We start from the raw sequence: 20,980 nt of genomic DNA, 5'->3' as shown, positions 1-20,980 counted from the left end.
GGAGGCGGAGTAATTTCCTCACCTACCAACCCAGAGACCGCAGGTTCGATTCCCACCTGGGTGTGTTTTCCTCCACCTAGGGCCAGGGAATTATCTCTCTTGTTATATATATGTAATCGTAAAGGCCAAAGTTGAGCTGTTTTCGGATTAATGCTAAATAAATAAATAAAAGATTCTCGTTTCCAATTTATGCTAGAGATTCAATATGTTCTCTAGCATTCAATCTTCGAGTTATTCCCAATCTAGTGTCTCAAATAATCTAATTTTTGATTACCATAACAACGTTTTATGAATCACCTTATGCCACTCTGCCTCAAAGCGATCGAATCCAGCAACAAAACCGATTTCGATTTTGAAAGGACTCTGGTTATTTTGGGGTCAGGAATAATTTAACTGCAAACGTAAATATTACTTTGAATTTGTTGGGTTATTGCAGAATCAGTATTCACTTTAAGTTACCTCGTAAAAATAATTATTTAGCTTAGCTTTCTTTCCACTTATCCCAACGGTGTTTTCACTTTTTGAAACAGTCTTTGAACACTTCTTTCGGAATGCTCAAAAGCTCTTGCATTGAATTTTTCTCTATCACTGGAAAGGTGGCAATTCTTATTCCTTTGGGTGGGGTTTTCAGTTTGGGGAACAGGAAAAAGTGACGTGGGGTCGGGTCTGGTGAGCAGGGTGGCTGGGGAAGCACAGCGGTCTTGTTTTTGCCTCGAAACTCACGAGTTCTGAGAGACGAATTTGCCGGTGCCTTGTCGTAGCAAAAAACCATCCGCCCCTCCTCGAAAGTGCGGGCCGTTTTCGCCTGATTCTCTCTCATAGACTTTTCATAATCCCCCAGGTAGTACTCCGTGTTGACTGTCTGACCTTAAGGTAGGTATTGGTTGTGCACAACCCCCTTTCAATCGAAAAAAAACAGTCAACATGTCAAAAATTGTGGAGCTGTTTTAGGGCGGGGGTATGTTTCACCAATCCATTGCGAAGATTTCACTTTTTTTTCGATACCATGACATTTTTCAATAAAATACATGGAATTCTGACATTATGTTTTTGAAGTTCCCAGAAGAGGTAATAAAATATTGTACACAAAAATGTTATTGTAGTACTAAAATATAGATAAAAATGATATGATCACTTTATAATAAAAAATTTTTATTTTATTCAATCTCTCTCGGTAATTTTTATCCATACGTAGTAGTAGTACCTACAGGGTTCGTCCGGAAAATAAGTGTACTGAGCTCAGGAAAAAAAAATTATTACACTTTTACATATCTTAAGCTAATATTCCTCAAAATAGGACCCTTGTGAGTCGATACACTTGTTCCAGCGGCGTTCCCATTCCTGGAACGCTCCCGCGAAGGCATCATCGGGAACCTCTCGAAGACTCGTCGTCGACCTCTTCTCTGCCCTCCACGAACATCTTGTGCCACCGAAAGATCATGTTTCTGGACATGGCTGACTCCCCGTAAGCCTGGTTAATCATACCGACAGTTTCGGTAGACGATTTCCCAAGCTTTACCGCAAATTTGATGGAATAACGCTGCTCCAAAAACTTCGGCATCGCGTTCCGTGACGTGGGTCGAAGCGTGGAGGTTCGCGTTAACAGAGCTCCTCACTACACCACAGCTCAGAGCCGACTGCCTTTTTCAGCGTCGCTTGCCAACATACCCCCCTCCAATCGCAGCCCGTCAGAGCGGTGCTGGGCGCGCCCAGCCCAGGAGTCAGTACACTTATTTTCCGGACGAACCCTGTATCTTAGGTAGAGCACGGTAGTTTACTACCGTGCCGATTGAAGAGCTTAAGGTGACACTCTTTCATTGAATGTGGAAGATAATACCAAAGGTTTGTGGAAAGCATACGCTATAAGTTTTCGTAAGTAGTAATCCCAAGGTATATTCATAAATAGACAAGGTGTTTCCATGCGATTTCCAGAGTTTTTGAGACATAATTATTTTTTATATAATTATTTTTATCGCGAAATGAGTAGGGATGGTTTGAATTCGAGAAGGGTATTTAGAGAACAAGGGCACGTCAAGGACCTTTCAGTTAGTGGCATTTTATTTGCTACCTATTGTCGCTTATTTAAGTGAGTATGGCATTATTAGTTGAAATACCTATTTAAGTAATAAGTAATATTTACTCCGGAGGTCAGCATGAGATGGATGCATTTCAATAATATGTTGTGAACCGGTGAAAAATCCAGTGATGAAAACATTAACGGAATTAATCAACATTTTGGATAGTTAGGAGTAGATATTCAACGAAAGGCAGACTGATCTATGAATTCGCAATCACAGTCTATTTATGGTAAGAACGCTTGCCATATCGAATTCTGTTTGCGAATCCTTGCGTCTAGTTCCAGTGAAAAATAAAGCGGAAAGATTATAAAATCGGTGACATTTTTTCTAAATTTTTGTGGCCGTGAGAATTGCCTGGAGATGAATTTTATTTTCCCTGGGAATAAAATTGTTTTTTTTTTTACAAAATAAATGCTCTCTTATTATAACTCATTTCAACCGCATTTCTATTTCTGCATTTGATATAATTTGTGTCGAATCACCAATTTCCGAGATCAAACGAAAAGATGCGCCCAAGATTCACTCAATTAATGCGCCTCAAATTCGACAGAGCAACTATGTAAATTTACTAGTTATGATTAGAATGCTCTAATTAATAATAATGATTGCTGATGCTAGAAGAAATAGATTTCTAAATTCACTTTCGAAATTTTTAAGTATTACGAATCACGATGTTAACGTTACTCTAAATTTCTTTGTTTAATTTGCATTAGTCCGAAAACAGCTCTTCAGCCCTTACATCGGACTTTAAACAATGATGTAACAATATTACAATTAAATACACCCAAGCCCTATGCAGAGAAAAAGTCACCTAGTCGGAATCGAAACCGCGACCTCTGGGTTGGCTGACCACCACCGGGGTCGGCAAATGATTCTTTATACTGAGGCCGTCCCAAAACATTAGTAGAATAAGTCTGGAGAAAAGAATTTATTGCACATCAAAGTACAAATAGTTGAAATTCTTCATTATAGCACCAACACATGTATCGACGCACCGATGCCAGCGCCTCTACCACGATTCTGGTACGCTTCCTGTAAGGCATCAACAGGACCCTCGTTCAGGCACCTCGTCGTATGACCTCTTTGACATAATCCAGGGGTCCAAAATGGTACCCAAAGGGGTTATACTTGGGTCGTACTCAGAGACCCATGTCCCGTCATCGATTTAAAAAATATGGGCCACTTTAAGCGTGGCCCAAGAGGTCCAAGGTAAGATTGTCACACAAGCAGTCTTCCGACAGCACCTTTCTTGGCACATCTTGGCACGCATCTTTCTCATGGCTAAATCTCCTGTAAGAATGGAATGCACTGTGGTTTTCTTAATTTTGATATCTGCTAATATGCGACACTTGGGGGTCAATTAGAATCGAGCATGTGTCTCACTCTTTGCACAATTTCATCACACACTGTGTTGTCGATGGACATTCCTCATTCAGTCAACCCCCTCTCTACCCTCCCAGAACATCCTGTGCTGAAGCAGAGAACACTCACTTGGGACATTTCTCCATCCATCCATAAGCATCTTTAACCATGGCCATAGTCTTGAAACCCAATTTTACGAGCTTAATCCGCAATCGTATCGCATCTCATAACTTCATAGAAAGTGGCTTCGCTCATTCGTGATGTGACCCTCGGATAGGGATTCAGTCTAGCAGTGATATGTTGAGTGCAACGGCCCGCAGACAACTAACGCGGGCCGTGTTGCTTTTCCAAGACCTCTCACCATATTTCCCGCCACAAATTGTCCCGCTCCAGTGGTCCGCTTCGCCAGGAAAAATCGCTCTACTTACTTTTTGGGACAGACCCTGTATTTTAAAATTTTCCAATATGGAAATTGGATTTCCATTTTAACGGTGTAAAAAAATACGTGAATGACTTGATATTTCCTCAACGAATCACCAAGGAAACGGAAGGCGACTCCACAGCAGTCATCTTCCTAGGAATCGGCTTTTCCTCCTCGAATCGGTGAGTATCATGCCCACGTCATAAGCAATGCTTAAAAGATTTCTTCACCCATCTTAGCCATCTTGTCGTGAGAATTGGCACATGAAGTGCCGAAGCGGGCTGAGTTCTACATTTTCCTCTTCTCCGTACTGACGTTTAAAAGGTTCCGTTGACGTCCTCCGTCGTGTTCTTGCGATCGTGGAAATTCCATCCTCGTTCAGACAGTCACACGCCCCCGCCATCGGCTTAAGCGCAGTGCCCCCCCCCCTCCCCCCCGGCTATTACATCTCATTCGAGATTACATTCGCTCCGAGGTTGGCGGCAGCGTTCGGCGCCGCCTTCGAAGCTCCCCACGGATTCACCTTCGGAAGATGGCAATCGCCTCTCACGCCCACGCCACTTCAGCCCATCTCGGAGGGGGCAGGGAAGTGGAGCGGGGTCTAATTCTCCCTGATGAAAGGGAAAAGGAAAACCAGCTTAATTTCAAGACAGTCGTTCCTCCTTTGATATCCAGTGTTAAAGGGGAGGGACCAATTAAATCCCACTTTTAGGCATTTCCTTGGAAACTCTGTCTCTCTCCTATTTCACATCTTTACTCGCTGCTCGAATTTAAGACTTCTCTTGCTCCCAAATCTAAAAGACGACACGAAAGAGAAGGCAGACCAAAAAATTGACTGATTCTCTACATTAATATTACAAATAATGATGTAACTATAGATTTTTGAATAAATACTGACTGGGTGTGATTAGTAATGTGACGTAATGTGACGCTGATAATCTCAATTCATTCGGTCTGAAAATATTCCGATACATCTTTCTTTGGAGGTCATTGTGATGTGCGTGGCTGTCTGATTGAACCAACCAGGCCACAGGAATTAATTACATCGACTGTTGCTTTGGTGGTTGAGAGAGAAAGGGAGAGACATCCCGTGCTATGTTTGTGAAAGACTTTTGAAATCCAAATGGTCCCATCCAACCTTAACGGGGGTTGATTCGCTCTCCTCCGTCTCCCTTGATTCACCAGGCAGACTTGGTTCTCATATAATATAGTGCCGAGTCAATTCTGGCTTGTACTCTCACATGGGGCTGCTCACCCCTGGCTCCAAAATGTACCTGAACAGTTGCGTCATGATCTGATTATTTAAGACACGACGCACAGAGGGAGAAAACTGGTCAAAACTAATTACGCCATTCTGTCAACGTGTTACACCATTTTTTAGTCAATAGTTTACATCGTACTAAGTTCGATTTAAGAATTCGTTTATAATATATATTTTACATATAACGCTGAAAAGTGCTTATTAACTGGAAATAATTAAACAAAAAAAATATTAATTATAAGTTTTCCCATGATTTCCTTCTACATGATGTTTGATCGATTTTTCCTCGTCTTGACATATTTTACATATTAGAACACATTAGTCAATGCATTTTTACATAAAAGGTTCTCAAGGAAAATATAATGACATTTGTTCATAAATATAATTGATACCATGCAAATTATATCATTTGATTAGGGTTTTTAAATGTCTTATCTCTACAAAACATTATTTTTTCTTAAATATTTGGAAATACGCTCCCTAGAACTCAAAAAAAGTTAAATTACAATAAAAACTAGCCAACCAGCTCAACTCTCTCACCCTTTATTTCAACCAATTTCCTGAGTATGGTAGTTCCTGGTATTAAGAAAAACGGATTGTCAATGAAAGGTTCAAAATTATATCATTAAATGAAATGGATGCCATCCAGTGAAATGTCGTGAAATTTCAGTGAATTACTTTCCTTTTTGATTAAACATAATGCATTGAATACATTCCTCATTTTCCGCCATGAACTTGCTATCATACATCCAGGAACTAGAAAATGGATGAAATTGGATCGGAATCAACCTCCTGTAATAGGGTGCTTGCAATCACTTTAAGCAAACCTTCTCAAACGGCGCTCACGATATCTTCTAATATGCGTTCCTTGTTCTTTTGAGAGATATCCAAACAGAAATACTGCTTTCTCCAAATGTTAACCTCCTAAACTAAGAGTTTGTAGGCTGTATGTAATACCAGGCATATTGCCACACATTGAACAGCTAGCGAGGCAATACATGTTTGTGAAATTAATCGTTTATTGAGCTTATGAACACTTGAAATAGCTCTCAGAATATGCAACAGTTTTGAAATTAATTTTTTTATTAATCCCTTGAACACATGAACATATAATTAGTTGGTTCATTAACAAAACGATGCGATATATACAATTGAGTCTCCCTAATTTCAAACAGAGCGTTATCACCCACCAATAATCTCTCAAAAATATTCGTTGTCCAATACATGTTACCGCTGATTTTCACAAAGAAAGCATAGCTATCGATGCTTCAAATTTTCTGAATGCATTCTCGCAGAAAAGTATTGTGTAGGACATACTGAGAGGTAATCCACTCGAGCAGATCCCGGATCGAAAACACGAGCCCTGTTTGAGAAATATGTCGGATCGAGTTTGATTACTTACTTCGAGGTGTCCTCGTGAAAAGAAATGCAGAGAGGCAGACGGAGGGAACGGGGGAGGGGGAGGTTGTGCGATTGAAGAGGAAGCATAATCACTTTTGCAGGCTTGTGGCTTGCTTAAATAAATTAGTCCCCTGCAGCGTCACCTCTCACGAAAACTATGAAACATTCCATAGTTTGCGTTAAGTTTTCATCTTTTGTTTTCGGATTCAAATTAATTAATCACACCTGAGATATTTTGGAGTATACTTTCCATACACCCTCTGGAAAACAAATGAGATTTACGACGGTGATAGTCATTCAATACAATGAAAACATTTGGATATCCTCTTCTACAGCCTAGTTTGAAATGGCTGCATGGTAGGATTTTACTTTTACAAAAGGAGGCCTTTGCCCTGACCTACGGGTATATTACCTCAACTTCATTCTTACAATTCTCCGCTGATATACGAGCCCTGCACTCCACAGATATCTTTCAACCTGTTCTATTCATTGTTTATGACATCCATATTTTCTCTGTGGTTTCTTTTCATGAACTTCATCTGCCCAACATTTATCCTTATTCCCTACTTACTCATATCTTCTAAGTTATCGCATTTCTTTGAAGAGTTTGGGTGTCATCAGCCAGTACCAACAGCGTATCATCAGTAGGTCCGATGCAGCCTATCTTCCGTGCCTCAATACTTCTCCTTTTATTTCCTTCCAAGATGTTACTCAGGCCTATCTCAATATGGCGACAAGCAGCAATCCTGTCCATAAAACATACCTATTTCTTCTCCTCTTTCTCTAGTCTTTCGCCATTTCGCTTCTTATTAGAACAATGGCATCTCCTCCGCAGTCCTCTTCATACAAACTCTTCTTCCCCCACGTTCCATTTTTCCTTGTATTCTCTGATTTAATACTACTTTTGGCAGTGTTTTAGCGGCATGTCCTATGAAGCTTATTGTTCTCTGATCCTCAGAATTTAGGTTCCTGCTTTGTTTTTTGAATTATTTTACTGCCCCTTCACATTCGCTGGGTATATTCCGGTAGCCTCGTATATTTTATTTCAAATTTTTGCTACTTGCTCTATACCCTCCGTTCCTATAAATGAAAAAAATCAATAGTTAGTTCATCTATTTCTGTTGAGTTTAAATTTTTCATGGCTTTCATTGATGGCATTATTTCATCTTTCAATAATTTAGAACCTTCCTCATCGTATGCAATCTCCTCAATTAATTCCCATTAAATTCTTTTTGAAAGTTTCTCCCTTGAAATAATACACAAGTTTTCTAGATACTCCGTCCATATTTTCCTCAAATCTCTTTCTTCAATTTTTCCTTTTCCACCTTTGCATCCCATTTCGCTGGACCGCCGTGGCACCGCAGATTCTCTTTACTCCTCCGTGGAGGAAGACTGGAGGCTGATGCCGGAAGTTCAAAGCTGCGTGGACTTCCTTTCGTCTGGCTCGTAACCTTCGACCTATCTGGCATGGGTGACCCCACCAGGAGCAATTATTATTACTCCCGCCAGCACAGCTCTAGGGGTCATCGGAACGCACAAGCCCTTCCACCACGTCAAGGTTGTAGTCCGGGGAGGGATATGTATATATATATATATATATATATATATATATATATATATATATATATGTATATATACATATCTATACATATATATATTTTTTATATATTTATGTATATATAAATAAAAACCTTCAGTAATAAGGTACTTGCAATCATTCCGACTAAACTTTCTTAAATCTTCTAATTTGCTCACTTGACCTTTTGAGAGATATCGGAACAGAAATATTGCTTTCTCCAAATGCTAGCCTCCTGAATTAAGAGTTTGTAAGCTTGTATGTAATTCGTATTATTTTATATGAACCAGTTACACCAAGTCTGTGACAGCAATAATAGATAACGAGTCATTCAAATATTATGAAATATCTAAAAAATAATATACAACGCCACTGAAACCAAAGGATATTACCTTTAACCTATCATTTTGTATGTTGACGGAGAGTACTACTTCAATGCTCCTTCAAATGAATTTAAATATCTTAAACAATCTTCACAAATAGATTTGGCTTCACGCATTTTATCTCAGCGTAGGATATCCTTCCTTTACTTGGCATCAAAATTTCAATATTCATCCTTTCCATTAAAACATTTGGAATGGCTCGTTTAAATTTGTTTCGAAATTTGAAATATAAAAATAATTCTTGAAAAAAAATCTTGAAACAAAACGTGTCTCTCGAGATCCATATGTAGCGGTTCTATCAAATAATGGGACGAAAAAAAATGCTTTGAGGTTTTATTATCAAACGAAGACAATTTATTTGATGTGGTGCAGAGTTAGTAACATGAAGTTACGTATCCTGAGCACGAGGCGATTCTTTCGCGAATTTAAGTGCGGCGAAATTGACAAATGGCGCGAGTGAACCGAAACCAGTCGCAATGGGATGAAAATGTGAGCGGTGAAAAATATCAGAATGCGCGAGGGCACGTTGCGGCACCAACCACCTGGCAAATAAAAGCAATTTACGCGCATGAAAATAAAAGAATATTGAGGGAGAGTGAGAGAGAGAATCGGAGGCCGGCGACGTCGGGGGCGAACGGATTTTGTGGCGCCGCATGAGCGGAGGAGACGTGATCGAATTTCGTCGAAAGGCTATTTGAGGAGAGGCGTTTGGGGGGTGCGGGGGGGAGGGAGGGACCGGGAGGGGTGGTAGTAACGGAGGGAGGTTCCTTAAGCCGGGAGTAGGGGTCCGGGGGCCGTAGCCATGGACCCGTCAGTGTTGGTGCCCGCCCGTTCGAATGTGTGGGAGGGAGAAGGCCACACGTGGCGGGCGGGCGAGAGTGCCGCCGTTCCCGGAACCTCTTCTGCTTCGGAAAGGGAGAAGGGGCGGGCGGAGGGGTTGATTGCAGGGCGCGGATTAAGGGCCAAGCGAACATAAAGGATGATCAACGAGCCGACGGGTGCCACGGAGGAGAGATGGTGTGCGTGTGGTTTAGTGTAGTTTTGGGTCTTCGAGTGTGGTCGTGTGAACCGTGAGTGCGGACCACGTGGGAATGAAAGATGATTCGTGATCAAAAGGGCAGCGGGGGAATGGTGGAATAAATGGTACTGCTTGCACTCCATGTTTCTCAATATGGAGGAGTATTAAAAATGTCATTGCGCCAAAGGAGATGTATGTACCTGCTTGAAAAATGGTTTCGCCGCATCGGAGGCATTCAGATGACCCAGGGACGAACGAATCCGGGAAGGAAGTCTCGGGCAACCATACACTGTGTATACGAATTGGATCGCGTGCAGCGTAGTGGAACTACATTTGAAAACAATTTGTTATGATAAACTTGAGTAGAACAGATAGATTTAAGATCTCAGTTTTCTACGAACTATAAGGGATCAGAATAACATTGTTCAACTGCGGTAGGGTCATATTCGGGTCAAAATTAGTCTGGCGTGTATTCACTCCCTGCCACACTCCCTAGCGGTGGCTTGAAGGGAACATAAATAAATAAAACAGAAAGTTGTGTGATGAATACGCAATAATTTTACTGAAGATGGAGCTAGATGCAATACACACAACCAGCGACACTACTTATGCCATTATACTGCTTCTGAGTATTTCGTAAAAAACTAATTCAAACACTTTTTGAAAATTGAATGGCCAATACCTCTTTAGAAATATGATAAGAAATCTATTGTAAAAAGATGATTTCATCTTACTACCTGTGTGTAGTATTCATTGATAATCTGAAATTTGGAAAAAGAAAGAGTTTGACCCAAGATATTTGAGACTGGATTGGTTGGTGACCATATGTCGCTATCCTAAAATATGCATCGAATTGAAATAAATCCAAAGCAATCATTATGATGGGCTGAAGGTGGAGCACTTCCAACATGAAAATAACATTGAAATATCTACGAAGTAAATAAATTCAGGCACTCATAAATAAAACGGGGCAAGCAGAGCACAGGGAAACATCAAATGAATATGAGGGAAGTTGAGTGCGAGAAGAGACTTCAACGATAGCTAAAATTGAGAGATTGCGTTGCTGATCCGGTTCTAAAAACTTTGAACTTCCGGCATCAGCCTCCAGTCTTCCTCCACGGAGGAGTAGAGAGAATCTGCGGTGCCACGGCGGTCCAGCATGGCTGGTGACGATTAGGAGATATGGAAAGAAAATAATGCAGCGAAGTTTGCGGACCGAGCTTGAATCTCCGGAGTGGGAAGTGTTCTGAGGGGGAGGGAAGGGGTGAAGTTCCCCGACAGCCGCAACCAACTATTAAGCGGTAAATATGATAGACTGCCCCTCGCTTTAATTTGCACTGCTTTCTACAGTTGGCAGTTTGAGCGTGCCAATAAGCGTAATAAATTAGACGCCAGTTCCCTCGGGCGCAAATAACTTAGTCGCAAGGGTCAACGCACACTATTTCTAATGCGTACCCTTATGGTTTTCCAGAACTATTAGCTGTGCTTCTCAAAGCGCTACAGTTTTAATCTTAAAATAAAAGCCATGGTTTGAAGCGCATTATCTGTAAGATTGTGTGAAAATTATGAAAAATTCAAAAAATTACTAATTACGTTCTACACTTCCCTTTTTAACAGATTTTAATTCTTGTAATTGAGTGTGAGATACATGCTTGTATTTAAAAGTATCGGGAACAGTTTCTGAAAAAAGGATTTATTTCAGATATGGCCTCACAATTCTCCAAAGTTACAACCCTTGAGCGTCAGCACACTTCTGCCAGTGGCTTTTCCACCACTCGAAGGCTCGCTCCACGGTAGAGGAATTCCGGAAGGCCCTGCATTGTGGAATGCCCTGTGAATGTAAGGGCACGCGTGCAAGCTTCTTCAGCGGCACTTGGTTTCCCATGGTGGTGGTCTTTGAGGGAGTATTTCACTTTTATAGGGGATAGAAAATAGTCCTCTGGTGCCAAATCGGGACCTTAAGGTGGTTGGGAAATCGTCGCGATGCCGTTGCAGAAGACCTTCGCAAGCAGATACATTCGACTCTGCTCTTGGTCGTCCGTCAAGACCTTCAGGACGAGTTTAGTGCAGATATTTCGCATCGCCTAATTTTCAGTGATGTAAATGGTGTGAACTGTCATCTTATAAATGCCAATACGATCTGCGATCATGGGCACAGTTAACCAAGAGTCTGAATTCAGCACTTCGCGCAGACGTCAGGAAGAAATTGTTACCGAGAATGTTTATACAAACCTTGAATGTGGACGGCATTTAATTGAGAGCACCTAACAAAGTACCACCTTGGTTCTCGAAAATAGTTAGCCAAATAAATACTATGATTTTTATAGCGTTGAACTGTTTCATCGCTAATTTGTGGTGCATAAAAATTTTTATCAAACAGATGGTTTCAAACAAAAATAAACTAAGGTCCGATTTAAAGGCAGTGTCGGAAGTGTGATATTTGGAATGAATACAGGTAAAAAATGAAAAGTTCTGTATGAAACTAGAAAATGTTTGCTTTTCTATATGAAAATGGTATATTTTCAATTAATTAAATAAAAGAAAATTGGTAAATATGTAAATTAAACTTGTCCTGCCTCCCTATTTGGCTCCTCCCTTTGAATTTCAAGTTAAAGATATTTCGGCGGAAGGGTTGGTGTGTTCCGATGACCCCTAGAGCTGTGCTGGCGGGAGCAATAAAATTTGCTCCTAGTCGGGTCACCCATGCCAGATAGATCTAAGGTTGGGAGAGAGACGAAAGGTAGTCCACGCAGCATCTGTTCCTCAGGGAGACGGCTGCAATGGCGTCTGACCCCAGTGGGGCGGCCAGTAAGTGATGATGTCACGGGAAACCACCGCAATTATTCCCAAAGAAAATATGATGAAAAAAAATGTGCAGATGAGTCTTGGCGACTATGGGAATCCGCCGGGTGGAGCGGGTACCGTTCCCGGCAGAGGGAAAGCAAGGCCTCCGTGGTCATTTCAAAAAGATAAGGCAGGGGCGGCGAGTTAGAAAATGGAATGGAGAAGCATTAAATGGTTTGAAAACTAAGGAATACAAACAGGCGGTAGATGAAATTATGGAGGATGGTAAAAAGCTAAGTAATATCGAAGAAAAATGGGAAAGTATTAAGGAAAGGTTGTCTAAAGCAGCAAAAGACACTATTGGAACCCTTAATGCGAAAAGGACTAGGAAACCATGGATCACGGATGATATGATTACAAAGATGGATGAGCGGCGAAAATGGAAGAATATAAATACAGAATTAGGCAAAATGAAGTACAAAGAATTAAACAATAAATTGAGGCGGACAACAAATAAAGCAAAAGAAGCATGATGGAAGACGCAGTGCGAGGATATGGATAGTCTGCAGAGGAAGGGTGAAATCGGTGCGCTGTACAGTAAGGTAAAATCTTTATCGGGAAGTAAGAAAGGGAGATCTATGCTAACAGTTAGAGATAAGGCGGGTAAGGTAATAGTTGACGCAGGAAAGATCCAAGAGAGATGGAATGAGTATATAGAAGAACTGTATAGTAAAGAACTTAGACCAACGAAGTTAGACATAGAAAAGGAACATGACGTAGAGGAAGATAGCTAAGGTCCTCGACGATGAGATAGAAACGGCATTAAGGGAGATGAAACTAAATAAGGCCGGTGAGGTGGATAATATTCCTACAGAACTACGGAAATGTTTAGGAAAACGTGGGAGGAAGAGGCTATATGGCCTGATTCGTAGTATGTATGAGGAAGGAATCTGGCCGGAAGACTTTGTGAGATCCGTTTTAGTCCCTATTCCGAAAAAGGTAAAGGCTCCATCATGTGAGGACTACAGAACAATATGTTTGATATGCCACGCAGCTAAAGTTGTTCTCAGGATTATCAACAGAAGATTGGAGAGCAGGGAAAATTATTACTTTGGGGATGGTCAATTTGAGTTAAGGAAAGGGATAGGTACGAGTGATGCCATTGCAGTAATGAGATCACTGTAGGATACAATCAGGAAGTATTTGCCCGTTACCTATATTTCGGAAAGGCGTTTCATATAGCGAATTGTGAAAAACTAATGAGTATATTGAAGAAAATAGAAATAGATTTTAGGGAAAGGAGGCTAATCCGCGACCTTTACATGTCTCAGACTGCTCAGGTGAGAGTGGGGAACGGGGGGTCCGGATGGGCAGTGTTAGGAAGAGGTGTAAGGCAGGGTAGCCCATTATCACCGTTGCTGTTCAACCTGTATGCAGAGGAAATGATTAAAGAGGTATGGGAAGAACTGGATGTAGGAATGAAAGTGGGCGGGGAATCCGTAAAATCAGTTAGGTTTGCTGATGACCAAACTTTAGTTTGTCAGTCAGCCAAGGGGTTGCAAGCATTGCTCAGTGAATTGGAAATTCAGTGCGACAGGTATGGGATGAGAATCAATATTTATAAAACAAAGGTTATGCGATTTTCTAGAAAGAAAAAGGCTAAGCTAAACATTAAAATAGGAGGGCAAACACTAGAGCGGGCAGAAGAGTTTACGTATCTCGGAAGTGTTTTGGAGCAACACGGTCAAAGTAGTAGGGACGTAAGGAGAAGAATTGCGCTAGGCAAAGAGGCTTTCACATAGAGGAGGGAGTTGATGACAGGGACGTTGAGTAAGGATATTAAGAAAAGACTCCTAAAAACCTTATATGGAGCGTAGCTATGTACGGCGTGGAAACGTGGTCATTGAAGCAGGAGGATAGACGTAGACTGGAGGCTTTTGAAATGTGGGTGTGGAGAAGAATGGAGGAGGTGAAATGGACAGAGAAGAAAACAAATGAGGAAGTGCTTGGTATGGCGGACGACGAGAGGGGTTTGTTGGGATAAATCCGAAGGAGGCAGGAAAATTGGAGAAAAGGGGTATTGACCGGCAGTGGGATGTTGAAGACTTTATTAGAGGGGACAATGTTAGGCAAACGAGGAGAAGGAAGGGACCTGATGCAGAGTAGGAAGCTGGTTTTTGTGTTTTGTTAGGAGTCACAAAATATTTATTATTTAGCTAGCTGTGTCCATCCAAAAACGTACCTTAGCCGGTAGATTACCTAATAATTATATATATATATATATATATATATATATATATATATATATATATATATATATATATATAACGATTGTACGGAAAAACTCACATGAGCGGCACAATAATGGGCTGACACAATATAACGCAAATAGAATAGAAACATTTAAAAGGACACTCACACGGTAAGGCCTTGAAGAAGGCCTCTGAGAGGGCCGAAAGCTCGAACAATTTACCGTGTGAGTGTCCTTTTAAATGTTTCTATTCTATATTCTATTTGTGTTATATTGTGTCAGCCCATTATATATATATATATATATATATATATAATGTATGTATATACATATACATATATATATATATGTATTATATATATATATATATATATATATATATATATATATATATATTCCCTGCAAGCCACCGCCAGGGTTTGTAGCAGGGGGTGAATACACACCAGAATAATTTCACCCGAACATGACCCTAAGGCGGTCGAACACTGCTATTATGATCTCCTGTCGTTCGTGGGAAAAATGACATCGGAAATCTATCTGTTCTACACTTTTCCTTCTAATTGTATTGACATGGTCTCCCCTATCGTACTACGATGGGGGTAATAAAACACTTTCACATCTTTGCTCAAGAGATCTCCTTCCAATTTGTGCAAGAGCTGCAATCTGCAATTTAACCTTCGCTATTCCTAGCCTAGATTCCCTAATATTTTGAATACGCTCTTCAGTTTATCATAACAAAGTGTTTGAGGGTAATAGAAGATTGATTCCTATCCGATCCTGATTTAATCTATTTTGGAGTTCTGGATGTATGGTAGAGTGTAGGTCAATTAGTGGATCTCCTAAGTCTTCTTTGCCAAATTATGTAGCTTTAAATGAAGTGACATTCGGTGCTAGCAATAGTTCCTTTAACACTAATCAGATTGCATCGGATGGAAAATTTTATGAGGGATTCAATATTAATTTAAGAAGACCTTCCTCAAGAAGAAGAGTTCTTCTTGAGGATCGTCTTCTTGAATTCAAGAAGAGTTGGATTTGTGAAATGTTGCTATGATAAACTTAATAGCGCATCCAAAATATTAGAGCAGCTAGGCTTGGAAGAGCGAAGATTAAATTACAGATTTTTGAAGCTCTTGCATAAATTGGAAGGAAGTCTCTTTTGCAGTGATTTTGAAAGTGTATTATTGCTACCGTCGGGCTACGGCAGAAGACATAATGCCACCAAAATGAGAGAGATTAAGTGTAGAACAGATAGATTTAAGATGTCATCTTTTCGACGAACGATAGGGGATCATAATGATATTGTTCGACCACGGTAGGGTCATGTTCGGGTAAACATTATTCTGGTGCGTATTCACCCCCTGCCATACACCCTATCGGTGGCTTGCATGGTATATACATAAATAAATAAAATAAACAAATAAGCGTAGTTGAGTGTTTGCTTGCGAAGACCTTCTGCAGAGACATCGCGACGATTGTCCGACCCTTTTCCAGTCTCACCTTGGCACCAGCAGACTACTTCCTATACCCTTTAAATGCGGAATCCCTCAAAGGACACCACCCAGGGGCCCTTAGTGCCGTAAAGAGGTTTGCACGCGTACCCTTAGGGACTTTCAGGAATTCGCCTGCCAGGGAGCCTTCGAGTCGTGGAAAAGCCACAAGGGCAAAAGTGTGTCGACGCTCGAGGGATGTACTTCCAAGACTTTCGAGGCATTGTAGCCATTTCTGAAATAAAACTATCTCTCCGAAACTTTTCCCGGTACTTTTCATATAAACTTTGCAGATGAATAATTAATTGAGGCGCTTTCGTGGTTCCTTCCTTCGTAGTGTTTTTAACGTGAAACCATCATTAAATGGCTACCTCACTGGGGTCAGATGTCTTTACTGCCGCCTGACTGAAGAATAGACGCTTTGTGGACTAACTTTGTCGGGCTCCTAACCATCGATCTATCTGGCATGGTTGAGTCTACTAGGGGCAATTATCATTCCTCCTGCCAGCACATTAATAGGGGTCATTGGAGCGCATATATCCTTACACCGCGTCAAAGGTTTAGTCCGTGCGAAGGGAAAATGGGAAGGGAAACGCAAAAATGTTCGTATGATTGGTGAAGAATATCTACGTAGTTTTCTACAAAATCCTGCTGATACACAGTATATAAAAGAAAGTATGACTTTTGCTCTTCGAATATATTGTGGCATTGAAGTGGAGGGTGGGGAAATATAAATGTGTGTAATGGAGCAAATCAGTCCATTCCCCAATAGAGAATCATTTCACTCAATTAATCCCTATATAAATTCTTTCAAAAGTATGAGTAGAATATCTGTTGTAGTTTTACGAATGAGCAGTATTAAATATGGATTTGGATATCGTGTATGAAAGTGATGCAATTTTACTGTTTCATACATCTTCCTATTTTTTTATGTTAATCCTTATCCCGATTAAATGTTTGGTCAGGTTATTGAACGAATATCACAATTTTTAATCTCATATTCTTTTATGAGTGTGTTGGAAAAGGATACTTAAAATTATCCAAAATGAGATCCACTATTTAGAATCCAAAAGCAAAGGATGATAATTTGATACAAACTAATCGAATGTATAGTCTTCGCGAAGGGTGACATTGCAGGAGACCCATTTTTTTACATCACAGGTCTGAAATAGCGACTAGGCTTCCTCTCCAATCACAAACCTCCCCTTCCTCGTTCTCTCTCTCTCTCTTCGCATTTCTTTCATGAGCACAATGACGGCTTGCCTCGACCAAACGTCTCTCTAAGTCGATCCGACATCTTTCTCAAACAGGGCTGGTGTTTTTGATCCCGAGTCTGCTCGAGTGGATTTGGGTCACGTCCGGGGACTCGCCGCCTGGAATGCTCGTATCTTTTCAATCTATTCACCGCTGTGCGAATCGCCGATAAAGTGCGCCCCGGGGCCAATCAAACGACCTCCCCCGGGGGCGGGCACGGGGGCCGCCACATAGAGGGGTACTTTGACTCACCCCTTTCCCACCCCGCCTCCCTCTTCGAAATGTTTGAAATTCTACTCCGTGTTAGAAGCTTAGGGTTGGGGTCGGAGACGGTGTGAGATGCAGGTGTTGGGGTCGGGGAAATAGGAAGCGCCTTCCACCGCGGAATGGCGCCAATACTGCCGCCAAGGAAGGCATTCTAACCGAAAAGGGCAAGTAAGTTCATTCCTAGTTGAAAGTGACACCGAGGACGCTTTTTCATGACGTTGTCACGCTTTCCTTTTGGGAAAAATGCTGCTATGCCCAACTCCCCTCCTCCTCCTCCGGTGTCTCTCCGGACTCTCAACAACTTTATCTATCCCTAGCCTCCATCGCCATGTTTAATCATTAGATCTCCCAGTACTGTTAACACTTGCCATGATTGTCGATTATCCTTTTTCTTTACTTGTTCTTGTCTTCTTTCACTATGCCCCAAAATTGACCCCAGGGGAACTCAATATTTGCGCAATACACGCCGCAATCAATTGGTCTTGCTCATCATCTGCAACAACTTTCTCTCCCCTCCTATTAAAATGACATTCATCACTTTTTTTCAAATTCAAGCTCTCTATTCTTCTTCACGGTCGCATCAAAATCTTTTTACATGCTTCCTCAACGCGCATGTTTCATATCCGCAAAATGACACTCCACGCAAAATTCGTCTTAGCTAACCTCTTCCTCAATTCGAATGGAATCCAATTTATCAGTTAACAATCATTTCATCTTCTTTAATATATATTTCTTCCCCTAGATATACTGCTATTTATACTGATCTCTAGAAAAATATTTCAGCCGCTATCCTGATAAACTCCTAGAATTTCGTAATCTCCTTAGGGGTGTTCGAGAAAAAGGAAGAGGGATGCAAAGATGATATGACAACTGAAAGAAAGCATTCATCCTTACTTAAACATCTCCGTCAAAAGGAATTCGCTTCCCGATCCACTACGATAATAGGCAATCTCCCGAGGTCATAACGAAGACCTTAATGAACTTCTTTATATCATATACGTGTACTATAATAGGAGGCTTCATAGTGTTCAGAAAAAATATTCTTTACTGGTATGGAACTATATTGAACCACTCAGCTCTACTTAAAACTCAACCGCATTTCACTGCAATAAGTGGAAAAATTGGGTATGCCACGATAAACATAATGCTGAATAGAAAAAATGCGCCGAGTATACTTGCACGTGTATGTGGGGTACTTGAACAGTGGTCGCGGTAAAAATAATATCGATGGGTTGAGGAAAGAATGAGTTACGAAAGAATGTGTATCAAATGCGGTCGTTAACAAGTAGGAGAAAAGCGTGTGGAACTGATTTGTTCGCGTCGATCGATTGGTTGAATCACCAAACAGATCGAAAAATATAGTGCATGACTTGTGAGTGAGGGAAAGGGAGAGAGAGAGAATTTCACGGAAAGGTGAAATCGGTCGAAGATAGCTTCCAGACGAAGATGAATAGGAGTCACAGGAGACGTATGCATGGTTGTTGCAGGTACAAAAGAAGGGCGGGAAGGTATGCGGGAAAAATTCGAGATATTTTCCTAAGGTAACCCATTACTTACAAGGCGCTTCTTGTGTCCGCCTATCCCCAAAGGGAATGGCATGTAAGGTATTTACGCTGCTCTTAATGTCATCGTAATTTAACATTAATGATCCGACCTCGCAGCTTTGGATGAAATGTGATTTGGCGCGATGGCTGGTCCCGAGAGTACGGCCGAAGTTCATCTTCATTCCTGTGAAACGCGCTATCGGCAGGCGGTCCAGTGGTTTTTAAACATGCTAGAACGCCGTAGGACCATCAAATATCTTGACCTACGATTAGTTCTCCCTTATTCTCAACGCGAAACATTTTTCTATTAAAATCCGATGCGAACAGCACGCTAACTGCTTTCTCCATATGGCCTTTATTTTTAATCACTAAAGAAAAATACAGCATTACTGGCTGGAAATCATAAGTTACACTCATGCTGAGTGTAACTTATGATTCAATTTATAATCATTTATCAAAAACACACACGTGCTGATAGACAGTGTCAGGTGGCACACGAGTCGCAAAAAATCGCAAAAGATAATAGATAAAATCAGTGTAAAACAAAGTACACTCAAAGAAAACTTCAAAACCACAAATCTCTTTAACAAAATAAGAGAATCCCCATCTCATTTACATCAATCAATCAGCAAGAAAAAAAGGTAAATTTAAAAAAATTAAGCTGTTACATATAATACAATACACCAATAATCAATCAAATTATTACATATATTCCTTACATCTTTTCTTAAAAGTATACACTCTGTTAGGAAAGGGCTCGAATATTTTTGCAGGTAAGGTGTTCCAATCAACAATTGTTCTATTTAGAAAAGAAATTTTTTTTTATTTGTTCTCTGTGCCCGGCATTTTACCTTAAAAATTACTGACTTAGCTGAAATAGGTCTATTAAAATATTTTTTATTCGTGTCTCCGCAAGATAAAAAGAAGTAGTAATCTCCGTAATCATTTTATTTTCAAGTTTATTCATTGTTAGGCAATTAGTTTTTAAGAAATCTCTTATTTTTTCGGAGTGGAATGGTTGCGCCATAAGCAGAATGAGTCCGGAGGCGGCCGGCGCTGTCCGTGGAGTTTCTAAGATTACGATTAAAGGAGTCCAAGAGAAACTGAGTATTAACGGCGTCTCGTAGATATTCGCGGAAAGAAAGGAGGGGAGAGAAAAAGAAGGCTCAATTATTCGTTGAATGTTGAAGTCTAACGCGGGCAACTAATTTTGTCATATTTTAATGAGAAAAAAGAAATTTTGGAAATTCGGAAATTCGTGTTTCAATAAATTGTGCGGTTTTCTGATCTCTAGTTCTATTTAAGTGATATTTTTGCAAGGCTTCAAAGTTTTTTTGGGCAGCGTTACTAGTACTTACGTGTTGAAATAAGGCCTTCAAAGTTTTCTTGCGTTGCCTGGACGCTTGCAGTCATCTAAATACTACTTTTAATGAAAATTTTTAATTTAGATTTTTACTCTCTGAGTTGTCATAACTAAAGAAAAAATCAACCACAGCCACAAGAAGAGACATTCTTCCGACAATGGTGAAAACGTGTGCATGAAACCTTAGGATATCTATTCATGCTGAAGCCGGGGATCCAAATTTTTCGTGAAAATATGGATTCCCTAAAGAACGCGTGGGGAAAGTTGAAAAGTAAAATTCTTATAATAATGTCAAACTACATTGGGATTTTGGAATAAGAGAGACAATATCACCACTTGGATGTACACCAACCTTAGGATTCTGCTCCTGAAGCATTTTTTCCAAGGAAACGCCAAAGATCAGAACACTAATGTGATTGATTATTTTATATTCTTTCCTTATATGTATTTATTTTTTTGTGACATGTTGCGGCGATATTTTTATTAACAATTGGATACGTACCTGCAGGCAGATATACAGGCTCCTTTGA

Source organism: Hetaerina americana, unplaced genomic scaffold (assembly GCF_022747635.1).
Source record: "Hetaerina americana unplaced genomic scaffold, ioHetAmer1.1.p SCAF_21, whole genome shotgun sequence".
In the NCBI taxonomy this organism is placed as follows: domain Eukaryota; kingdom Metazoa; phylum Arthropoda; class Insecta; order Odonata; family Calopterygidae; genus Hetaerina; species Hetaerina americana.
Note: the sequence above shows the minus strand (reverse complement) of the source record.